Raw genomic sequence first — 19509 nt, forward strand, 5'->3', positions numbered from 1 at the left:
AATTCAAGGACTTTTACCCAGCATGAAGGGAATCAATCTCAGTACTTGGGAGTGTGGTTACAATTGCAGTGTGGGAAACTCATGGAGTCATAGAATTGTACAATGCAGAAACAGGTCATTTGGTCTCCTGTCCATGCTGTGTTGTACCCATCTGAACTAATCCCCTTCACCCATGTGAAGTCCATATCCTTCTCTGTCTTGCTGACTTAAGTATTTGTTGAGATGTTGCTTAAAAGGTGAGAGAGTATTTGCCTCCACCACCTCTTCAGGCAGTCAATTGCAGACTCCATTCACTCTCTGTGTGGAAAAGTCCCTGCTCAGATACCTTCCTTCCTCTCACCTTAAACCTCTGCACCCCCACCATGGGAAAAAAGATTTTTACTTTGTACCCTATCTATCCCACTCACAATTTTATATCTATCAAGTCCTTTCCCCCATCCCCCACCCCACCATCCAACCTCCTGAACTTCAGGTAAAACAAATGCAGCCAATCTAGTCTCGTCTCATTAACACTACAGTTAATTTGCATCCAGCAAGCTCTCAAAGAGAGGAATGTGATGACGACCAGATATTCTAATTTTTGTAATGTTGATTGAATGATTAATATTTTTAACTTTTTTACTTAGATACAAAAAGAGGCCATTCAGGCCATTGGATCCATGCAAACTCCCAGCAGTCCTATTCTCCCTCTCCTGTATTCCTGCAACTCATTCTTTCTCATAAACCCATGAACTCCCCTTTTTACTCTTTGGCACTTACCTAACTAAGCAGCAATTTACAGCAGCCAATTAACCTACCAGTACATCATTCTGCTGTTGGAGTCAGCTGGAGCACATGGAGGAAATCCACACAATCACAGGAAGAACATACAGTCTCCATGCAGACAGCACTGGAGGTCAGGATTGAACCTGGGTCACTGGGGATGTGAGGTAGGAGCTCGAATTACTGTGTCATCCAGTGCGTGGGACACTGGAAAGAACTTTGGTTATCTTCAAAATAGTGTTGTTTGTTATATATACCTGAGAGGACACATAAGAGCCTTGGTTTAATACCACACCTAAAGATAGCACCATTCTCTGTTTGCAACAGACTCTCTCAGTATTTTACCAAGGTGTCAGCCTGGATAGTTCTGACAGTCTCTAATGTTTTTATTAATATATTTATACAAGGGATGTGGGCTTCACAGGCTTGCATTTAATTGCCCATCCCTATAGTTTGCCCTTGAGAGGTGGTGGGGAGCTGCTTCTTGAACTGCTGCAGTCCTTGCGGTGTGGTAGACCCGCAATGCTGTTACTGAAAGAGTTCCAGGATTTTGAACCAGCGATGGTGAAGGAACAACAATGTATTTCTAAATCAGGACGGTGTGTAGCTTGGAGGGCAACTTCCAGGTGGTGGTGGTCCCTGTGCTTTTGCTGCACTTGTCCTTCTAGCTGGTGGAGGTCATGGGTTTGGAAGGTGCTGTCTAAGGAGCCTTGGTGAATGGGATTTAAACTGGATTTAAGATAAGATAAGATCTCTTTATTAGTCACATGTACATTGAAACACACAGTGAAATGCACCTTTTGTGTAGTGTTCTGGGGGCAGCCCGCAAGTGTCGCCTTGCTTCCGGCGCCAACATAGCATGCCCACAACTTCCTAACCCGTACGTCTTTGGAATGTGGGAGGAAACCAGAGCACCCGGAGGAAACCCACACAGACACAGGGAGAATGTACAAACTCCTTACAGACTGTGGCCGGAATTGAACCCCGGTCGCTGACGCTGTAAAGCATTACGCTAACCGCTTGCCCTACCCTGTGAGTTTGTGATTTGGAGGTGAGTGAGACACCGACCGAACTGAGGTAAGATGAAAGCCGAACCAAAACTGGCTTGTGTGCTGCTTCGCTGCCTCCATGGACTTTGATATCACAGATTATGACAAATCAGAAGAACAGGAAGTTTTGTTGTTCATTAGAGCAGTGACCACAGCAGCAGAGCAGAGCAGAGAGAGAGAGAGAGAGAGAGAGAGAGGGACTTTCCGATGCATAAGCAGCTCTCATACTGAGCTGCGCAAACAGAACACACTGGGAGACAGAACAGATCTGTTCTGACAAAGAAGCATCTGACTTGTTCTTGGAGATAATCTTGACAAGGAAAGGGATGGTTCGATTCTCTCTTCATATGCAAACTGCTTCATAGAAACAGTAAGACTTTCATTGGATATTTCAACTCAAATGGACAAAAGCATTTGTTTTTAAGAAATTAGTGTTTGGTTATTATGACTTGTAATTTCTCCATTGTTTTAGCTTGATCTTAAGTGTATGTTTTGTGACTAAGCCACCACAAATGTCAATTATTGATTTTTTTCTTGATTTCATTTAAGCTATGCTGTTGAACTTCTTAGTTGTTTTTTCCAAAAACAATAGCAAGGAGTATTTTCTGACCTGGTTGATCAAAATTAGACTTCAGAGAAGCAGGGCAGAGACCAAGTGACTGACCTTTCCTGGGTTATTTCTCTGAAGGATACTGAACTAATCTTATAAACTGCCAAAGGTGCCCGGCTTGACATTGATGTCGAAGTCGCACTTCTCTCTTTATGGATCCAGCTGGCTGTTGGACTGTTATCATACATGAGTGCTTCTCCTTTTCATTGGCACAGTGGAGGACTATCCATAACCTTATACCAGTTAACACCTCAAATACAATACAGCAAAGCCCAATCCTGTCTCAAGTTGCTTGCTCATTCACAGAGCTGGTTGAGTAGGTAATTTTTGCTCCTTGTCCCTGAACCAAGAAGCTTTCTAGGCCAGTTCAGTTTAAAGACAAGGGTTTGGGACAAGAATCTTGGAGTGCATGTGAGCAGGACTTGGTAGTTTATAGATGACAGAGTTTTGGAAGAACTAAAGTTTACTGTGGAAGACTGGCAAGTATTATTGTGACTGGCAGTGTCAAATATATGGGTGAAGCATATATGATATATCGCAAATTTTGACTGGAAGATGTGAATACTAAGACAGAGACCAGTACCACAGAGAAAGATTAAATTGTCTTTATAACGGAGGTGCTAAAGGGTTAAGAAAAAGCTTGGGGTGGAATGGGAAAACTGCAGTCAAATGGGCAGACACGGTAGTGTAGCGGGATAAGAACCAGTCAAATTATATAGCAGACTAGGTAAGGATGGCAGATTTCCATCCCTGCAGGACATTCAAGAGCCCAATATTTTTAAAAGACAATTTGAGAGATTCAGGTTTATTTAGTTTACTTGAATTCAAATTTCCAGTGACGATGGTGGAAGCCCTGCCGAAATCATTCTATAATTCTATGAAAAGCTTTCATGACTCTGGATCAATAGTCCGAGCTTCAACAAACTAATAACAAACGCTTAACTACCATAACTCTCCAAACTTACTGAGCAGATGATGTTTAGAATTAGGACTGGGTTGTCTCTAATGTTATTCTGATCAGAGGCTGCAAAACAGGTTCCACATTGCCACGATAGATTCAGGGCTATGGGTGTCCATTTTGCTTCGTATTTATTCTGCGAATAGCATGTCACAATTGAGAAAACAGAGTATGCTGAATGTTCCTTCAAGCTTGCTGTGCCACCCAATAACAGCATTGCTGGATCTGTGCCTCAGAACAGCCCTGGAGTACAAAAGGAAAGAAGCCCTGTTAAAACTTATCAGAAATTTGTAGCCGTGGGCGCTAATCACCATTCAGGCCCTTTGCCAGCTTAAATGTGGGTAACAAGACCCTATTGATTTCAATAGAAATTCTAAGGCTTCATATCATATCAAGAGTTAAGAGGGCAGGTAAGTTCCTTTTACAAATTATCTTAAGTTTAGTTTATCATTTTTAACTATTTTTGTATTTTAACTTGATATTTTGCTTATAATGTTTTAATCATTTTAAATTTCTTCCATCCATTGCTGGTCAGACAGAGATGAGGAGGGATGGATTTAATTATGAGAAGGAGAGGTCTAAATTTAAGGCATTGAAGAAATGGCAGTTAATGTAGATCAGTGACAATGGAGTGCATGTGAGCAGGATTTGGTAGTTTATAGATGACAGAGTTTTGGAAGAACTAAAGTTTACTGTGGGAGACTGGCAGGTATTATTGTGACTGGCAGTGCCAAATATATGGGTGAAGCATATATTATATATAGCAAATTTTGACTGGAAGATGTGAATACTAAGACAGAGGCCAGTACCACAGAGAAAGATTAAGTGTTCTTTATAATGGAGGTGCTAAAAGGTTAAGAAAAAGCTTGAGGCAGAATGGGAAAACAGCAGTCAAATGGGCAAGCATGGTAGTGTAGCAGTTAGCATAATGCTGTTACAACGCCAGTGACCCAGGTTCAATTCCGGCCACTGTCTGTAAGGAGTTCGTATGTTCTCACGTCTGTGTGTGTTTCCTCCGGGTGCTCCGGTTTCCTCCCACATTCCAAAGATGTACGGGTTAGGAAGTTGTGGGCACGCTATGTTCGCGCCGGAATCATGGCGACACTTGCGGGCTGCCCCCAGTACACTACAAAAAAGATGCATTTCACTGTGTGTTTCGATGTACGTGTGACTAATAAAGAACTTATCTTAAATAAATCATTACAGGATGAATACATATTTGAAACATATTTGTAAGCAGAAGGACTTAGAAAATTAGCTTGAGCCAAGAAGAGAAAGAAAGCCTTTCTGTGTGATGCGTTAATTTATCAGATGTGATATCTGGGAAATCTTTCACAGTTTCCAGAAAGTGAATCACACTTCAGATCTTTCAATCTGATTCATACTATTGTTTTGATGATTTGAAGAGATGCAAGAGGAGTTTGATTAGTGAAGGTAATTTGTATTTTCACTTGCCCGAGCTCAATGTAAAACCAGTCTAGAACGCAGTCACTTCTGAAGTGTTTAGGGATGAGGTGAGAAAGACAAAGTCAAATGTAAGGTATGAAACAAAGGTCAAGGGAGGAAAATTTCTCTCATTTCTTCAAAAGCTGTGCTCCCCACTTCCCACTAACTGTTGCAACCACTGCCTGATTTGCACCTCTGATAACATAATTTAGATAATATAGTCTAAATTGATAATTTTGGTCTTCTTTCAACATTCGATTACGGAGCACTTAATTTTGTGCAATATGCAAACTTGGACATCTAAGGATATATAATGTTGACTCGCTGCCAGTATATGTATGTGTGCTTTCTTTAAGGAGATGATTGTACTGAAGAGGGTGGAGAGGAGATTCACCAGGATGTTGCCTGGGATGGGATGGGATGTTTCAGTTACATCGAGAGACTGCATAGGCTGGGCCTGTTTCTCTTGAAGCAGAAGAGACTGAGGAGGAACCTGATAGAAGTAGAAGAGGCACAGATAGGCGAGATAATAAGAAACCTATCCCCATGGCAGGGGTGTCTAAGACAAGAGGGTATAGGGTTAAGGTGAGAAGGAAGAGATCTGAAGAAGTATCTTTTTCACCCAGATGGTGGTTGCAATCTGGAGCACTCTGCCTGTGAAGGTGGTGAAGTCAGGTGCTCTCATAACATTTAAGTAACATATGAATGAGGACTTGAATCTCCAAGATATAGTAGGCTACAGACCAAGTTCTGGTAAGTGGGATTAGTAGAGATAGGATTTAATGGTTGTCATGGTGGGCCAAAAGGCCTGAATCACACCTGTACCTTTATGACTTATGAATACATTTATATATATTAATAATGACATGTATAGACATTAATGGACCTGAATTTCATAAGCAGAAGGCAGAGAATGGTGCTAGGTATCATAGTATGCAGAGTGCTAGTGACTGTGAATATATTATAATATGATAAATTCTCATGTCTCTGGGTCAATGGTCTAGGTCTCTGGGTATTAATCCAAAAATTTAATCATTGGAATTGGTAGGTCAAATATGTTGGTGGAATATAGTCTTAATGGTAGGACTCTTGGCAGTGTGGAGTATCGGAGGGATATTGGGGTCCGAGTCCATAGGTCACTCAAAGTGGCGGCGCAGGTTGACTCTGTGGTTAAGAAGGCATATGGTGTATTGTCCTTCATCAATCGGGGAATTGAATTTAGGAGCTGGGAGGTATTGTTGCAGCTATATAGGTCCCTCGTCAGACCCCACTTGGAGTACTGTGCTCTGTTCTGGTCGCCTCACTACAGGAAAGATGTGGAAGCCATAGAAAGGGTGCAAAGGAGATTTACAAGGATGCTGCCTGGAATGCGGAGCATGCCTTATGAAAGTAGGTTGAGGGAACTTGGCCTTTTCTCCTTGGAGAGACGGAGGATGAGGGGGGACCTGATAGAGGTGTATAAGACGATGAGAGGTATTGATAGGGTAGATAGTCAGAGGCATTTCCCCAGGGCTGAATTGGTGGCCATAAGAGGACATAGGTTTAAGGTACTGGGGAGTAGATATAGAGGAGATGTCAGGGGTAAGTTTTTTACTCAGAGAGTGTTGACTGCATAGAATGGGCTGCCGGAAATGGTGGTGGAGGCGGATACGATAGGGTATTTCAAGAGACTGTTAGATAGGTATATGGAGCTGAGTAAAATAGAGGGCTATGGGTAAGCCTAGTAATTTCTAGGGTAAGGGCATGTTTGGCACAGCTTTGTGGGACGAAGGGCCTGAATTGTGCTGTAATTGTTCTATGTTCTATGTTCTATTATTGGAATTGGTTTATTGCTGTCACATGTACTGAGGTACAGTGAAAAGCATCTCTTGCATACTTTTCCTACAGATCAATTCAATAGTGCATTGAGGTAGTACAAGGTAAAACAATAACAGAATGCAGAATAAAGTGTAACATCTACAGAGAAAGTGCAGTGCAGGGAAACAATATGGCACGAGATCATCACGAGGTAGATTGAGAGATCAAGAGTCCATCTTGTATTCTGCTACTATACCCATCTATCCTTAAATATACAATCAATGACTGAGTTTCCTTTATTGCCATTCCTTCTAAAATATAACCAGATAACATAATATATAAAATATATAATAAAATTTATATTACATATTAATACATTTATAGTGTAATATATTATAAAAGCTATATAATAAAATATAACTTGATATTAAGTTTATGAAATATAACTTTACATATTGATATTTTATGATTTTACATATATCAGCTGAAAATGCTGGAAGCATATAGCAAATAAGATAGAATATTATTCCCAGTTCTAATGAAAAGCAAATGATTTGAAGTGTTAACTCTGCTTCTTGCTGCCTGACTTGCTGGTATTTTCAGCCTTTCCTGACTTTATTTCAGATTTTCAGGCTCTGCAGTATTTTTTGCTGTTGTATTGGAATCTTACCCCGACCAACTTTCTAGAATTGCCAGTAAATCAAAAATTAATCTGAAACCTTCCAAAATTCCCAATGAGCAAATGTTGTTACGGAAAGTTTTTGAGATGGTTTTAATTCTTGTAATAGTAAGGAATAGCCTCTGTGTTTGAGCTGGAACATACTCATGTTTTGCTGTAAGGGGGGACTTCCAAATGCTCTTTATTTCTTGGAAGGTGCTGAAGACGTTTGCCATTTTTCTTGTTCTGGTCTGATCAGTTGGCACCCAACTGAAAATGGAAATTTTTCTAATATGCATTTTGCTTCAATGTTTCTTCACATCACTTTGATAATCCTTCCTGTTTTGTTTTTAAGGCATGGATTTGGTTACTTTTTCACATAGACCATGAACAGTCTAACATTCCTCCATGCACAGTAGCATTATGGTTACCAAACCAGAGGCTTATATTAATGGCCCAGGACTGTGAAGGAGCCTTTCCTTAAATTTCTTACTGTTCACTTCAACAGCTCTGTGGTATCGTCTATATTCTCACCATCTTTGGGTCAAAGTGTTTCTTCTCAATTCTCTGTTGGAGTTTCCAAGAAATATCTGATATCGATGGCCTCCGGTAATGTTCTTTCACATAAGTGGAAACATTTTCTCTGTTGGAACATGTGCAGGCAGATGGGATTAGTTTCACTGGGCATCATGGTCGGCACAGACATCATGGGCTGAAGGGCCTGTTCCTGTGCTGTACTGTTCTATGTTCCAGACACAAGAGACTGCAGATGCTGGAATCTGGCGCAAATAAAAATGAACTGCTGGAGAAACTTAGCGGATCAGGCAGCATCGGTGGAGGGAACTGGACAGCTGACATTTTGGGTTGAGAGAGAGAGAAAGATTGAGAGAGAAAGAGACAGAGAGACAGAGAAAGAGAGAGAGAGAGAAACAGACAGAGAGACAGAGAGCACCGACCATTTATTTGATTCTAAATGACATGAAAACCAAGTTTTGCACTTGTATCTTCCAAGGATCCTCAAATTGAAATGAGATTTGGACCAGTTGGGCCAAAGGGCCTGTTTTGTACTGTCTAACTCTATAAACTTTATTTATGGACTCCATGAGACAGAGGGTGCAGAAAATCACTTAATCCATGTTAATAAGAAGGGCATTGGTGGGAACTCTTTGCTAACTGGTAAAATGATGCAATGCCATTATTAATTAAATATGGTCAAATTTGGTGCTGGAAGTCTGAACTATTAGACAGTAAATATTTTAAAAAAAATTTAGGTTGCAGTATTTACAGTCAGTTTTTTGCGTTCTTTGGAATTGTAGTTCCTTAAAATCAGTGCTTTCTCAGCAGAATTCTTACATACATGCGAAAGCAAAAAGGGCTCGAAAGGAAATTACACTTCATGACAGAGTTGGCATGAAGGAATCAGTATTCAGCTTGTATCCTTCCTCTCTCTAAGTCACATTAATGTGTCCTGTCGAAACTCAGCATTTGTTAAAAGCAAACACCGCTATTTAAAACGAGCCTTTGTTTGAATTCATTCCCCAAACATTAGCTCGGTCCTTGGTGATGGATTTTCCAAATGCTGCCAACTCCCACCCTACTTGCAACTCAGATGTTTAATTTTTGAGCAAACAGTTAACTTAAATCATTTGTTGTCCTCTTTTTGGTTAGCTGGCATTGGGAGTTTTGCTCATTAGTACATAAGCCAAGAGAAATATTTCAACACACGCTGTTTCAGCATCAGTGTGTCCCTTATGAATATTCAAGACTGGAATCAACTTCTATAAAACTATAAACATTCCAGCTAAGAGACTGGCCAGAGCACACTCATTATGTTGGGAGGCATTTCTTTTGTCATGGGATCAAAGAGACATACAGCACAGAAACAGGCCCTTCAGCCTACCATGTCTCTGCTGACCATCAAGCAACCATTGATACTAATCCCATATATGTGTCTGTTATTCATCTTCACCTGTTCATGGTTCCCAAGCTCTGTGATGATCAGGGGCACTTAGTATCACAGAACATAGAACATTACAGCATAGTACAGACCCTTTGGTCCATGTTGTTGTGCCGACAATTTATCCTGCTCTAAGATCTATCTAACCTTCCCTCCCACATAGACCTCCATTTTCCTATCATTCGTGTGCCCATCTAAGAGTGTCTTAAATGTCCCTAATGTATCTGCCCCCACAACCTCTGCCGGCAGTGCATTCCAAGCACCCACCACTCTGTGTAAAAAACATCCCCCCTATACTTTCCTCCAATCACCTTAAAATTATGCACCCTCGTGTTAGTCATGATTGCCCTGGGAAAAAAGACTGACTGTCCACTCAATTTATGCCTCTTATCATCTTGTACACCTCTATCAAGTCACCTCTCATCCTCCTTCTCTCCAAAGAGGAAAGCCCTAGCTTGCTCAACCTATCCTCATGTGACATGCTCTCCAACCTAGGTAGCATCCTGGTAAATCTCCTCTGCACCCTTTCTAAAGCTTCTACATCCTTCCTATAATGAGGTGACCAGAAATGAACACAATACTCCAAGTGTGGTCTAACCAGAGCTTTATAGAGCTGCAACATTACCTCACGGCTCCTGAACACAATACCCCAACTAATGAAGGCCAACACACCGTACGCCTTCTTAACAACCCTATCAACCTGCACGGCAACCTTGAGGGATCAATGGATGTAAACCTCAAGATCCCTCTGTTCCTCTACACTGCTGAGAGCCCTACCATTAACCTTGTATTCTGCCTTCAAATTCGATCTTCCAAAGTGTATCACTTCACACTTTTCCGGGTTAAACTCCATCTGCCACTTCTCAGCCCAACTCTGCTATCAATGTCCTGTTGTGACCTACAGCAATCTTCTACACTATCAACAACACCACCAACCTTCATGTCATCAGCAAACTCACTAACCTACCCTTCCACATCCTCATCCAAGTCATTTATAAAAATCACAGAGAGCAGGGGTCCCAGAACAGATCCCTGCAGAACACCACTGGTCACAGACCTCCAGGCAGAATACGCTCCATCTACAGCCACCCTCTCTCTCTATGGGCAAGCCAATCCTGAATCCACACAGCCAAGTTTCTCTGGATCCCATGCCTCCTGACTTTCTGAATGACCCTTCCATGAGGAACCTTATCAAATACCTTACTAAAATCCATGTATATCACATCCACTGGTCTACCTTCATCAATGTGATTTGTCGCATCCTCAAGGAATTTAATCAGGCTCGTGAGGCACGACCTGCCCCTCACAAAGCCATGCTGACTGTCCTTAATCAGCCCATGCTTCTCCAAGTACCCATAAATCCTGTCTCTAAGAATCTCCTCCAGTAATTTGCCCACCACTGAAGTAAGACTCTCTGGTCTGTAATCCCCAGGTTTATCCCTACCCCCTTTCTTGAACAAAGGAACAACATTTGCCACCCTGCAATCATCTGGCACTACTCCTGTCGCCATTGAGGACGCAAAGATCACAACCAAAGGCGCAGCAATCTCTTCCCTCACTTTGCATAATAACCTTGGATATATCCTGTCCAGCCCCAGTGGACTTAACTATCCTAATGTTTTTCAAAAGTTCCAGCACGTCCTCTTTCCTCACATTGACATGCCCTAGCGTATCAGCCTGTTGTACGCCATCCTCACAAACATCAAGGTCTCTCTCACTGGTGAATACAGAAGCAAAGTATTCATTAAGGACCTCCCCTACCTCTTCCAACTCCAGACACGTTTCCTCTTATCCCTGATCAGTCTGACCCTCAGTCTAGTCATCCTCCTATTCTTCACATATGTGTAGAATGTCTTGGGGTTTTCCTTAATCCTACTTGCTAAGGCCTTCTCATGCCCCCTTCTGGCTCTCCTAAGTCCATTCTTAAGCTCCCTCCTAGCTATCTTGCAACTCTCCAGAGCCCTGTCTGATCCTCACTTTCTAAACCTTCGATAAGCTTCTTTCTTCCTCTTGACAAGATATTCTACATCTCTTGTCAGCATGGTTCCTTCATTCTACCATCCTTGCCCTGCCTCACTAGGACAAACTTATTCAGAAGCCCATGCAAGTACTCCATAAACAACTTCCACATTTTCGTTGTGCACTTCCCCAAGAACATCTGTTCCTAATTTACGCTCCCAAGTTCCTGCCTGAAAGCATCATAATTCATCTTCCCCGAATTAAATACTTTCCCATATTGTCTGCTCCTATCCCTCTCCAAGACTCTGGTAAAGGTCAAGGAGTTATGATCACTGTCTCCAAAATGGTCTCCCACTGAGAGATCTGAAATCTAATCAGGCTCATATATGGTTTTACTGTAGAAATGTCATGGCTGTAGAGGTTGGAGAACCATCAAAGCATTCAGGCACGGGAATCCGGGGGTCAGAGGGAGGCGGTTGACTGGCACAGATTTGCTGCACCAAGGCAGAGAGTTGGATGAGAGTGGCGGACAGATGGTCAATGGTTTCCTGCTGCATCCTGATCGTGTGCTCATGTCGGTGGATGACTTCCTTTAGGTGAGCGTACTCTGCTGGGTCAGTCGTTGGTTCACTCATCCTGTCACGATTGTAGAGGAGGCTTGACCCAAAAGCAGAGCAGTGGAGATGATTTAGCAGTGAATGATGACGCTAATAATAGACCGCAAAATAAGAAGCCACGAGAGGCCCCTATACAGAAGAGAATAGAAAGTAAACACCGCAGGCAACAAGATAACCTTGGGCAGGGAGAGTAAAGCTAGGAGCAACTGGTTGGGACCGACTGGTTCGATGAGTGAACAAGGACTGTGAATGAAAACTGGGGTTAAATAGGCTGCAGGCGATGAGTCTGGAAAGAGCAGCAGGTGAATCCTATTAGCTGGGCGAGACTGGGAGATGCCTGCACGTGCAGGCTGGGAGGTGTCCGTGGGAGTAGGCCTGACAGCGGCAAGAAAGTGGTGGATGGAGTAACATAAGATCAGATAGATAAGATATCTTTATCAGTCACATGCATATCGAAACACACAGTGAAATACATCTTTTGGCGTACAGTGTTCCGGGGGCAGCCCGCAAGTGTCTCCACGCTTCCAGCACCAACATGTGAGAACATGTAAGGTTAATTATTTTGTGGGAAGAGTGCTCAAACAGAATCCTTCTTAAATGATGAAATCCCAGTAAATAGAATCATAGAACATTACAGGTCAGAAATAGGCCCTTCGGCCCAACTCATCCATACTGACCAGGATATGTATTTACACTAAACCCATTTTCCCACGTTAGGCCTGTATCCCTCCAAGCACCTATACAAATGTCTTTTAAATGTTGTTATTGTATCTGCCTCCACCACCTCCTCTGGCAGCCCATTCAGATATTCACTACCCTTTGTGTGGACAACCTGCTCCTCTGATCTCCTTTAAATTTCTCTCTTCTCACCTTAATTCTGTGCCCTCTAGATCTAGACTCCTCTGCCCCTGGATAAAAGTTTGACTATCTATCCGGTCGATGCCCCTCTGAATTTTATAAACCTCTATAAGTTCAGACCTCAGCCCTCTATGTTCCAAAGAGAATAAACCCAGTCTATCAGACCTCTCCTTATAACTACACCCTCTAACTACAGCAACATCCTGGTAAATCTCTTTTGCACTCTCTCTATTGGTACCTCATCCTTCCTGTAGTTTGGCAACTAGAACTGTACGCAATATTCTAAGTGCTGTCGAGCAAATGTTGTACACAACTGCAATATGATGTCCCAACTCTTATACTCAATGCTTCTGAAGGTAAGCATACCAGGTGCCTTTTTCATCACCCGATCCACTTTCAGGGAGCTAAGGACTTGCACCCCAAGATCTCTCTGTACATCAATGTTGTAAGATCCCTGCCATTTACTGTCTATATCCCAGCTGAATTTAACCTCCCGACATCCATTACCTCACACTTGTCTAGATTAAATCCCATCTGCCACTGCTCCACTCAACTTTCCACCCCCACTGTACGCTTAGACAACTTTCTTCACTATCCATGACTAAATTTTCATTTCATCAGTACCACCTACATTTTCATCCAAGTCACTAATGGTCCCAGCAATGGTCCACCTCTCATTACACCCATGCACCACCACCCTCTGTATCCTATCATCAAATCGAGTCAGACAACAAAGGAACAAGCCCTTCAGCCTACTGACTCCAGACTGACTGTTGAGCATCCATATACTCTTTATCCTCGCCTAACCCCATTTTAACCTCCAAACTTTCCCATGATGGTATACAGTGAGATTTGTGTGTGCTTGTACACAATATAGAAAATAAACATGCAAGTATAACAAGCAATTAAGAAAGTAAACAATGGATTGGTCTTTATTGCAAGGAAATCAGAAAACAAAAGTAAAGAAGTTTTGCTATAATAGAACAATGATTTTGTAAGACAATATCTACAGTACTTTGTAAGATGGACTCTTGACCTCACAATCTACCTTGTTATGACCTTCCACCTTATTATCTACCTGTGCTGCATTTTCTCTGTAACTGTAATACTTCATTCTGCATTCTGTTATTGTTTTACCTTGTACTACCCCAATGCCTTGATGTAATGAAATGATCTGTATGGATGGCATACAAAAACCAAGTTTTTCACTGTACCTCAGTATATGTGACAATAATAAACCAACTTACCAATTTACAGTTTTGCTCTCTCTATACCAAGGAAAATATGAAGTTTCATGGGAGGAAATTCAGCAGAGGTCAAAAAGGTTGATTTCATGGATGAAGGGGGAATGTTTTGCCTTTACCCTGTGTAACTCTTTCAAATCAAACAAGATTCTGAGAGGGGTGGATAGTGCAGACAAAGAGAGATCGCTTGCTTTAAAATTATAGGTACACAGTCCCTGAATTCGGGTTGGAATTGAGATGAGGAACAAATCCAGTACTTAGCGGATTGGGAATCTTTAGAATTTTCCATCCCAAAGGGCTGTGTGGATGCTTGGTCATTGAATAATTTGCAGGATATCTGAAAACCTTTAGAATTAAGGGATATGGGCATTAGGCAAATAAAATGGTGAGGACCGTGCATGATATTGGACAGCAGAGTAAACTTGTATTGGTGTAATATCTCAGGTTTTTTATGCTCCCTGGGAGTGGAAAGCTGTTGCCTGGCTGGTATACAATTCAGTCCCAATTGTTCCCACATCAAGGTTTCTGAAGTCAGCTGACACTACGACTTATGAGCAGGCTACTGGTCGAGAGATCCCCGATTCTAAAAGAGTCATCCCTTCATAGTTAGCCATATAACATGATAACAAAGGTTACATTCTATCTACGTTATTTAGAAATAACCTGAGTTCAGAAAAAGTGTTTTATAAATGCAGGTCTTTTTTTGCTCTTTCATTAATATACATTTCAAAGCAACTCACAAACAATTAATTTTGATGCACAGTCATTGTTATGAAGGCAAACACAGCAGTCATGCTTGTCCAAGGCAAGGTCCTATAAAGGAACAATAATAATCTACATTGTGGATGGGGCATGAAAGTTAGCCAGGACTGGTGTTCTCCAATCAGTGACATGGAATGGAATCAACCTTTTCAAATTGTTCAAGCAGACATTTTTGATTTAACGTTAAGCTCCAAGGATCGTGCTTCTGACATTGCCATGCTCCTGTAGTACTGTATAGAAAATAACAATATATCAGGCTTATTTATGAAGATTTCTGGACAGTGATCAATGTTCTTGAAATATCAGCTTCATCAGTCAGTCATCTTGATTTGAGAATAACTCCTGTTGATTTCAATTCACAATCTAACTACATGTAAGATAAGATTAAGATATTTATTTATTAGTCACATGTACATCGAAACACAGTGAAAAATGTCTTTTTGCATTGCTAAGAATGTGCTGGGGGGCAGCCCGCAAGTGTCGCCACTCCTCAGGCGCCAGCATAGCATGCCCACAACTTCCTAACCCGTACGTCTTTGGAATGTGGGAGGAAACTGGATCACCCGGAGGAAACCCACGCAGACACGGGGAGAACGTACAAACTCCTTACAGGCAGCAGCAGGAATTGAACCCAGGTCGCTGGTGCTGTAATAGCATTACGCTAACCGCTATGCTACCGTGACGCCCCACCACTATGCTACCGTGCCAAAACTAATGCCATAAAATTGTTATCCTTGGTTTAACACAACATGTTAAATGATCACAAAAATTTAGACTGCAATTTTCAGCTGCGTTTTGGTGGGTTGTTTTAGCAGTGCCTCTCACATGTGCATCCTGTGATTTTAGAAATAGAGATTTATATTGGCTGGCCAAGGCTCAAAGGCATGACCAAGAAAAATAATTTTCAGAGTTAATCATGACCTGGAATTCACTGCTTATTAGATCAGTGGAAGCAGGTTCACTCTTCATTTTCACAAGTCTTGGCCAGTCATCATGAACCTCTATTTCTACAATCACAAGATAAATCTTCAAGGAGGAAAAATTTGTAGAATTGCTGGAAACAGAGGAAAATGTGATCAATTATATTGCTCTTCCAGAGGTTTGGAATGGGCTGGTTGAGTTTCCTTCTTTGCTGTAAAAATTTTGCAAATTTGTTATCTTATTCACGTGGCAAGATAAGCAGGCACTGTAGTGTAGCGGTTAGCATAACGCTTTACAGCGCCAGTGACTTGGGTTCAATTCCCGCCACTGTCTCTAAGGAGTTTGTATGTTCTCCCCATGTCTGCGTGGGTTTCCTCCGGATGCTCCGGTTTCCTCCCACGCTCCAAAGACATCCGGGTTTGGAAGTTGTGGGCATGCTATGTTGGCGCCGGAAGCATGGCGACACTTGCGGGCTGCCCCCAGAACACTCTATGCAAAAGGATGTATTTCACTGTGTGTTTTGCTGTACATGTGACTAACAAAGATCTTATTTTATCTTAAGATAATGGCAAAGGAGCAGCTCTCTTTATCAAGGACATATTCAGAGGCTTAGTCAAAAGCTAATGCAAACACTTTGCAGTTGTGAAACAAATTCACCAAAGGACAATTTGAATGAACTGCAATAAGTGCCTAATATTGAGTCTCCTCAATACTTTATACAATGATAATTGACAATGGAAACTTAGTGGCATCTCTGGAAATGGTTATTAGGCTGAACAGTTTTGGTTACGTGCTCCAGAAAGTATTAGAATCATAGCATAGAAACAGCATAGTACAGCATAGAAACAGGCCCTTTGACCCACTGAGAATATGATGACCATCATGCCTATCTATACTAATCTCATTTATCTGAATTAATTCAATATCCCGGTATGCCCTACTTATTCAATAGCTATCCAAATGCCTGTTAAATGTTGTTACTGTTCCTGCCTCCACCACCTCCTCTGGCAGCTCATTCCAGTACCAACTACTCTTTGTCTGAAAAAAATTACTGCTCAAATCCCCTTTAAACCTCTTTTCCCTCACCTTAAACCTATGCCTGCTAGTTTTAGACACCCCTATCATGGGAAACAGACATTGGCTATCAAACTGGTCTTTGCCTCTAATAATTTTACATACCCCTGTCATGTCATCTTTCAGCCTCTTTCACTCCAGGGAGTCAATTTCTCCTCAAGCCCTCCATCTAGTCTAAGTAACATCCTTGTAATTTTATTTTTTCACCCTCTCTAGTCCTTGTTATAGTGTGACAACCACAGCTGCACACAATACTGAATGCATTCTAACCAATGCTTTGTATAACTGTAACATGTCCTAACTCTTGTACTCAGTGCCACAGCTGATGAAGACAAGCACAGCATATGCCTTCATCATCACCCTGTCTACCTGTCTTCCCACTTTCAGGGATCTATGTACTTCTACCCTATGGTCTGCCATTCACTGGGTGTGCCCTGCCTTGGTTTAACTTCCTAAAATGCATTACTTTGCAATTGTCCAAGTCAAATTCCATCTACTATTCCCTTGCCCACTTTCCCCGTTGATCAATATCCTATTGTACTCTTCTTGGCTGTCCACTATACCAATAATGTTGGTGTCATCTGCAAACTTACTAACCATGCCATCTACATTCTCATCCAAATCATTAATATACATGATAAACAACAGTGGACCCGACATTGATCTCTGTATCCTCTAATCTGAAAAACAACCCTCCACTACCGCCCTCTGCCTCCTACCACCAAGCCAATTTTGTGTCCAATTGGCTAGCTCACTCTGGATCCCATGTGTTGTAACCTTCCAGACCAGCCTACCATGTGGGATCTTGTCAAAAAGGCCTTGCTAATGCCTACTGCCCTGAACTCATGCCTACTACCCTGAACTCGTCAACATTTTTTGCACCTCTTCAAAAACTCTACCAAATCCGTGAGATTATTTCCCAAGCACAAAGTCATGATAACTATTCCTGACCAGTCCTTGCCTTTACAAATGCAGATAAATCCTGTCCTAGCTTATCCCTACTGCCCTTCTGAAATCCTCGCTTTTCCTCCAGTCTTCCAGGACCTCACCTGTGGCTAATGAAGATACAAAAGTCTCTGCCAAGGCCCCAGCAATTGTTGGTGATATTTGTCAGTAAAGTTTATTTGTGGGATAGTTTAACTGAGGTGCTTCAAATAATCAAGGATCGTTTAATAAGAGCATTTGGAATTCATCCATTTTTTGCAAAAACTTGCACTGTTACTGTGGAGAGTCCCAAAGTGCTTCACAGAATTGTTACCAAACCAAATTTGATATTGAGCCGCACAAAGAGGAGCCTGGACAATGTGGTGGGATTTAAGAAGTATCCTAAAGAAGGAGATAGGGTTAAAGAAGCAGAAAAGGGTTAGGAAGGGCATTGCCTAATAAGGACAAATCAATTAAAGTTTGCAGTGTGTGCCAGACCAACACAGGAAAGAGTTCAGTTGTACATTTTCTTTATTTATTCACAGGATGTGATATCACTGGTATTGTCAGCACTATTCCTAATTGCCCTGAATTAAATGAGCCACTTCAAAGTCAATCTCTCTGGTGTGCATCCAGAGTCCTGAGCGTCATAGGGTCATACAGCCTGGAAAGACGACCTCGGCCCACTGAGTCTGCACCGACTATCAACCATCACATTAATCCCATTTTTTATTATTGCCCTCACATTCCTCTAAACTCCCCCCAGATTTTGCCACTCCCTACATATTAGGGGCAATTTGCTGTGGCCAATTAACTTACTAACCTGCACGTCTTTGGGATATGGGAGGAAACCAGAGCACCTGGGAAGGGGAACCCACACTTTCACAGGGAGAACGTGCAAACTCCACACAGACAGCTCTCAAGGTCATGACTGAACCCAGCTCTCTGATGCTGGGAGACAATGGTTTTACCAGCTGCACCACTGTGCTGGACAACATTACAGTCAAGTGGAGAGGAGAGACAATGGAGGGATGACACCTTTAGAATCAGGGGATCTCTCGACCAGAAGCCAGTGCAGGTCAAACACTGTGCAAAACCAGAGGCCAGTGAAACAAATTTTGGGCTTGATGCTTCTCCCTGCTGCACAAGCTTTTTCTGGGAAGGCTCTCTATTGACGACAGAAGCTCTTCAAAAGATGAGAGAAAATATAAACTGAGAAGACCGACAGCAAACCAGCAATGTCCAATGTTAACCATTCCTTACAACTGTACAACATGTGGTTGGATTCCGTACAAATGTAAAATTCACATTGTATTGAAGCTTCACATATTATTCACCCTTAACAGCTTTACTATGAATATCACTTGTGGGTTTTCTGAGTTCTTAATACTTTTTTTTTAAAGTCATGAGACTTGTTTTCCATGACAACATGGTTTTAAAGAACAGGGTCTTGACCTTAATGTCACCAGCTGATAGGGAAAGTAAATTATCTGAATTGGTATTAGAAATGACTAGTTCTGCTATTGGTGAGCCACCTGTAATATTGGCTCGTTTTCCCTCCCTCCACCAGCATGGCTTAACCTGTTGGTCATATCCTACAGCTCTTTGTGTCACAGACTTAAAATTCCTTTGTTCATTAAATTCTACAGAACTTTTTTTACTGAAACTAATTTGCTCTAATTCCTCCTTTTCACTTGACTCTTGGATCCCTCGTGTTTAGAGTCATAAATTGTTTATTATTGTCACATGTACCGAGGTAGAGTGAAAAACTTTGTTTGGCATGAATTATTTCATTACATCAGTATATCGAGGTAGTACAAGGGAAAAGCAATAACAGAATACTGTAGCGGCTAGCTACACACTATGAAGTGAAGACACAGAGTCGCTGGTTTCAAAATCAGAGGTCGAAAGCA

The 19509-nt window shown here is 41.8% G+C and overlaps 1 long non-coding RNA gene across 2 annotated transcripts in view; it reads left to right on the top strand.

Moving 5' to 3' along the window:
* Positions 1-1995: 1995 nt before the first annotated feature.
* The window catches only part of LOC127575648 (uncharacterized), a 60059-nt gene continuing 42545 nt past the window's right edge, over positions 1996-19509 (top strand). The window contains exon 1 of one of the 2 annotated variants that reach the window (XR_007957108.1): positions 1996-2181. This is a non-coding gene — a long non-coding RNA (uncharacterized LOC127575648). Of the gene's footprint in view, positions 2182-3646; positions 3790-19509 lie in introns of those variants that run through there. The other variant, XR_007957109.1, reaches the window with a different exon arrangement.

This window comes from Pristis pectinata, chromosome 11 (assembly GCF_009764475.1).
Source record: "Pristis pectinata isolate sPriPec2 chromosome 11, sPriPec2.1.pri, whole genome shotgun sequence".
Taxonomy (NCBI): Eukaryota; Metazoa; Chordata; class Chondrichthyes; order Rhinopristiformes; family Pristidae; genus Pristis; species Pristis pectinata.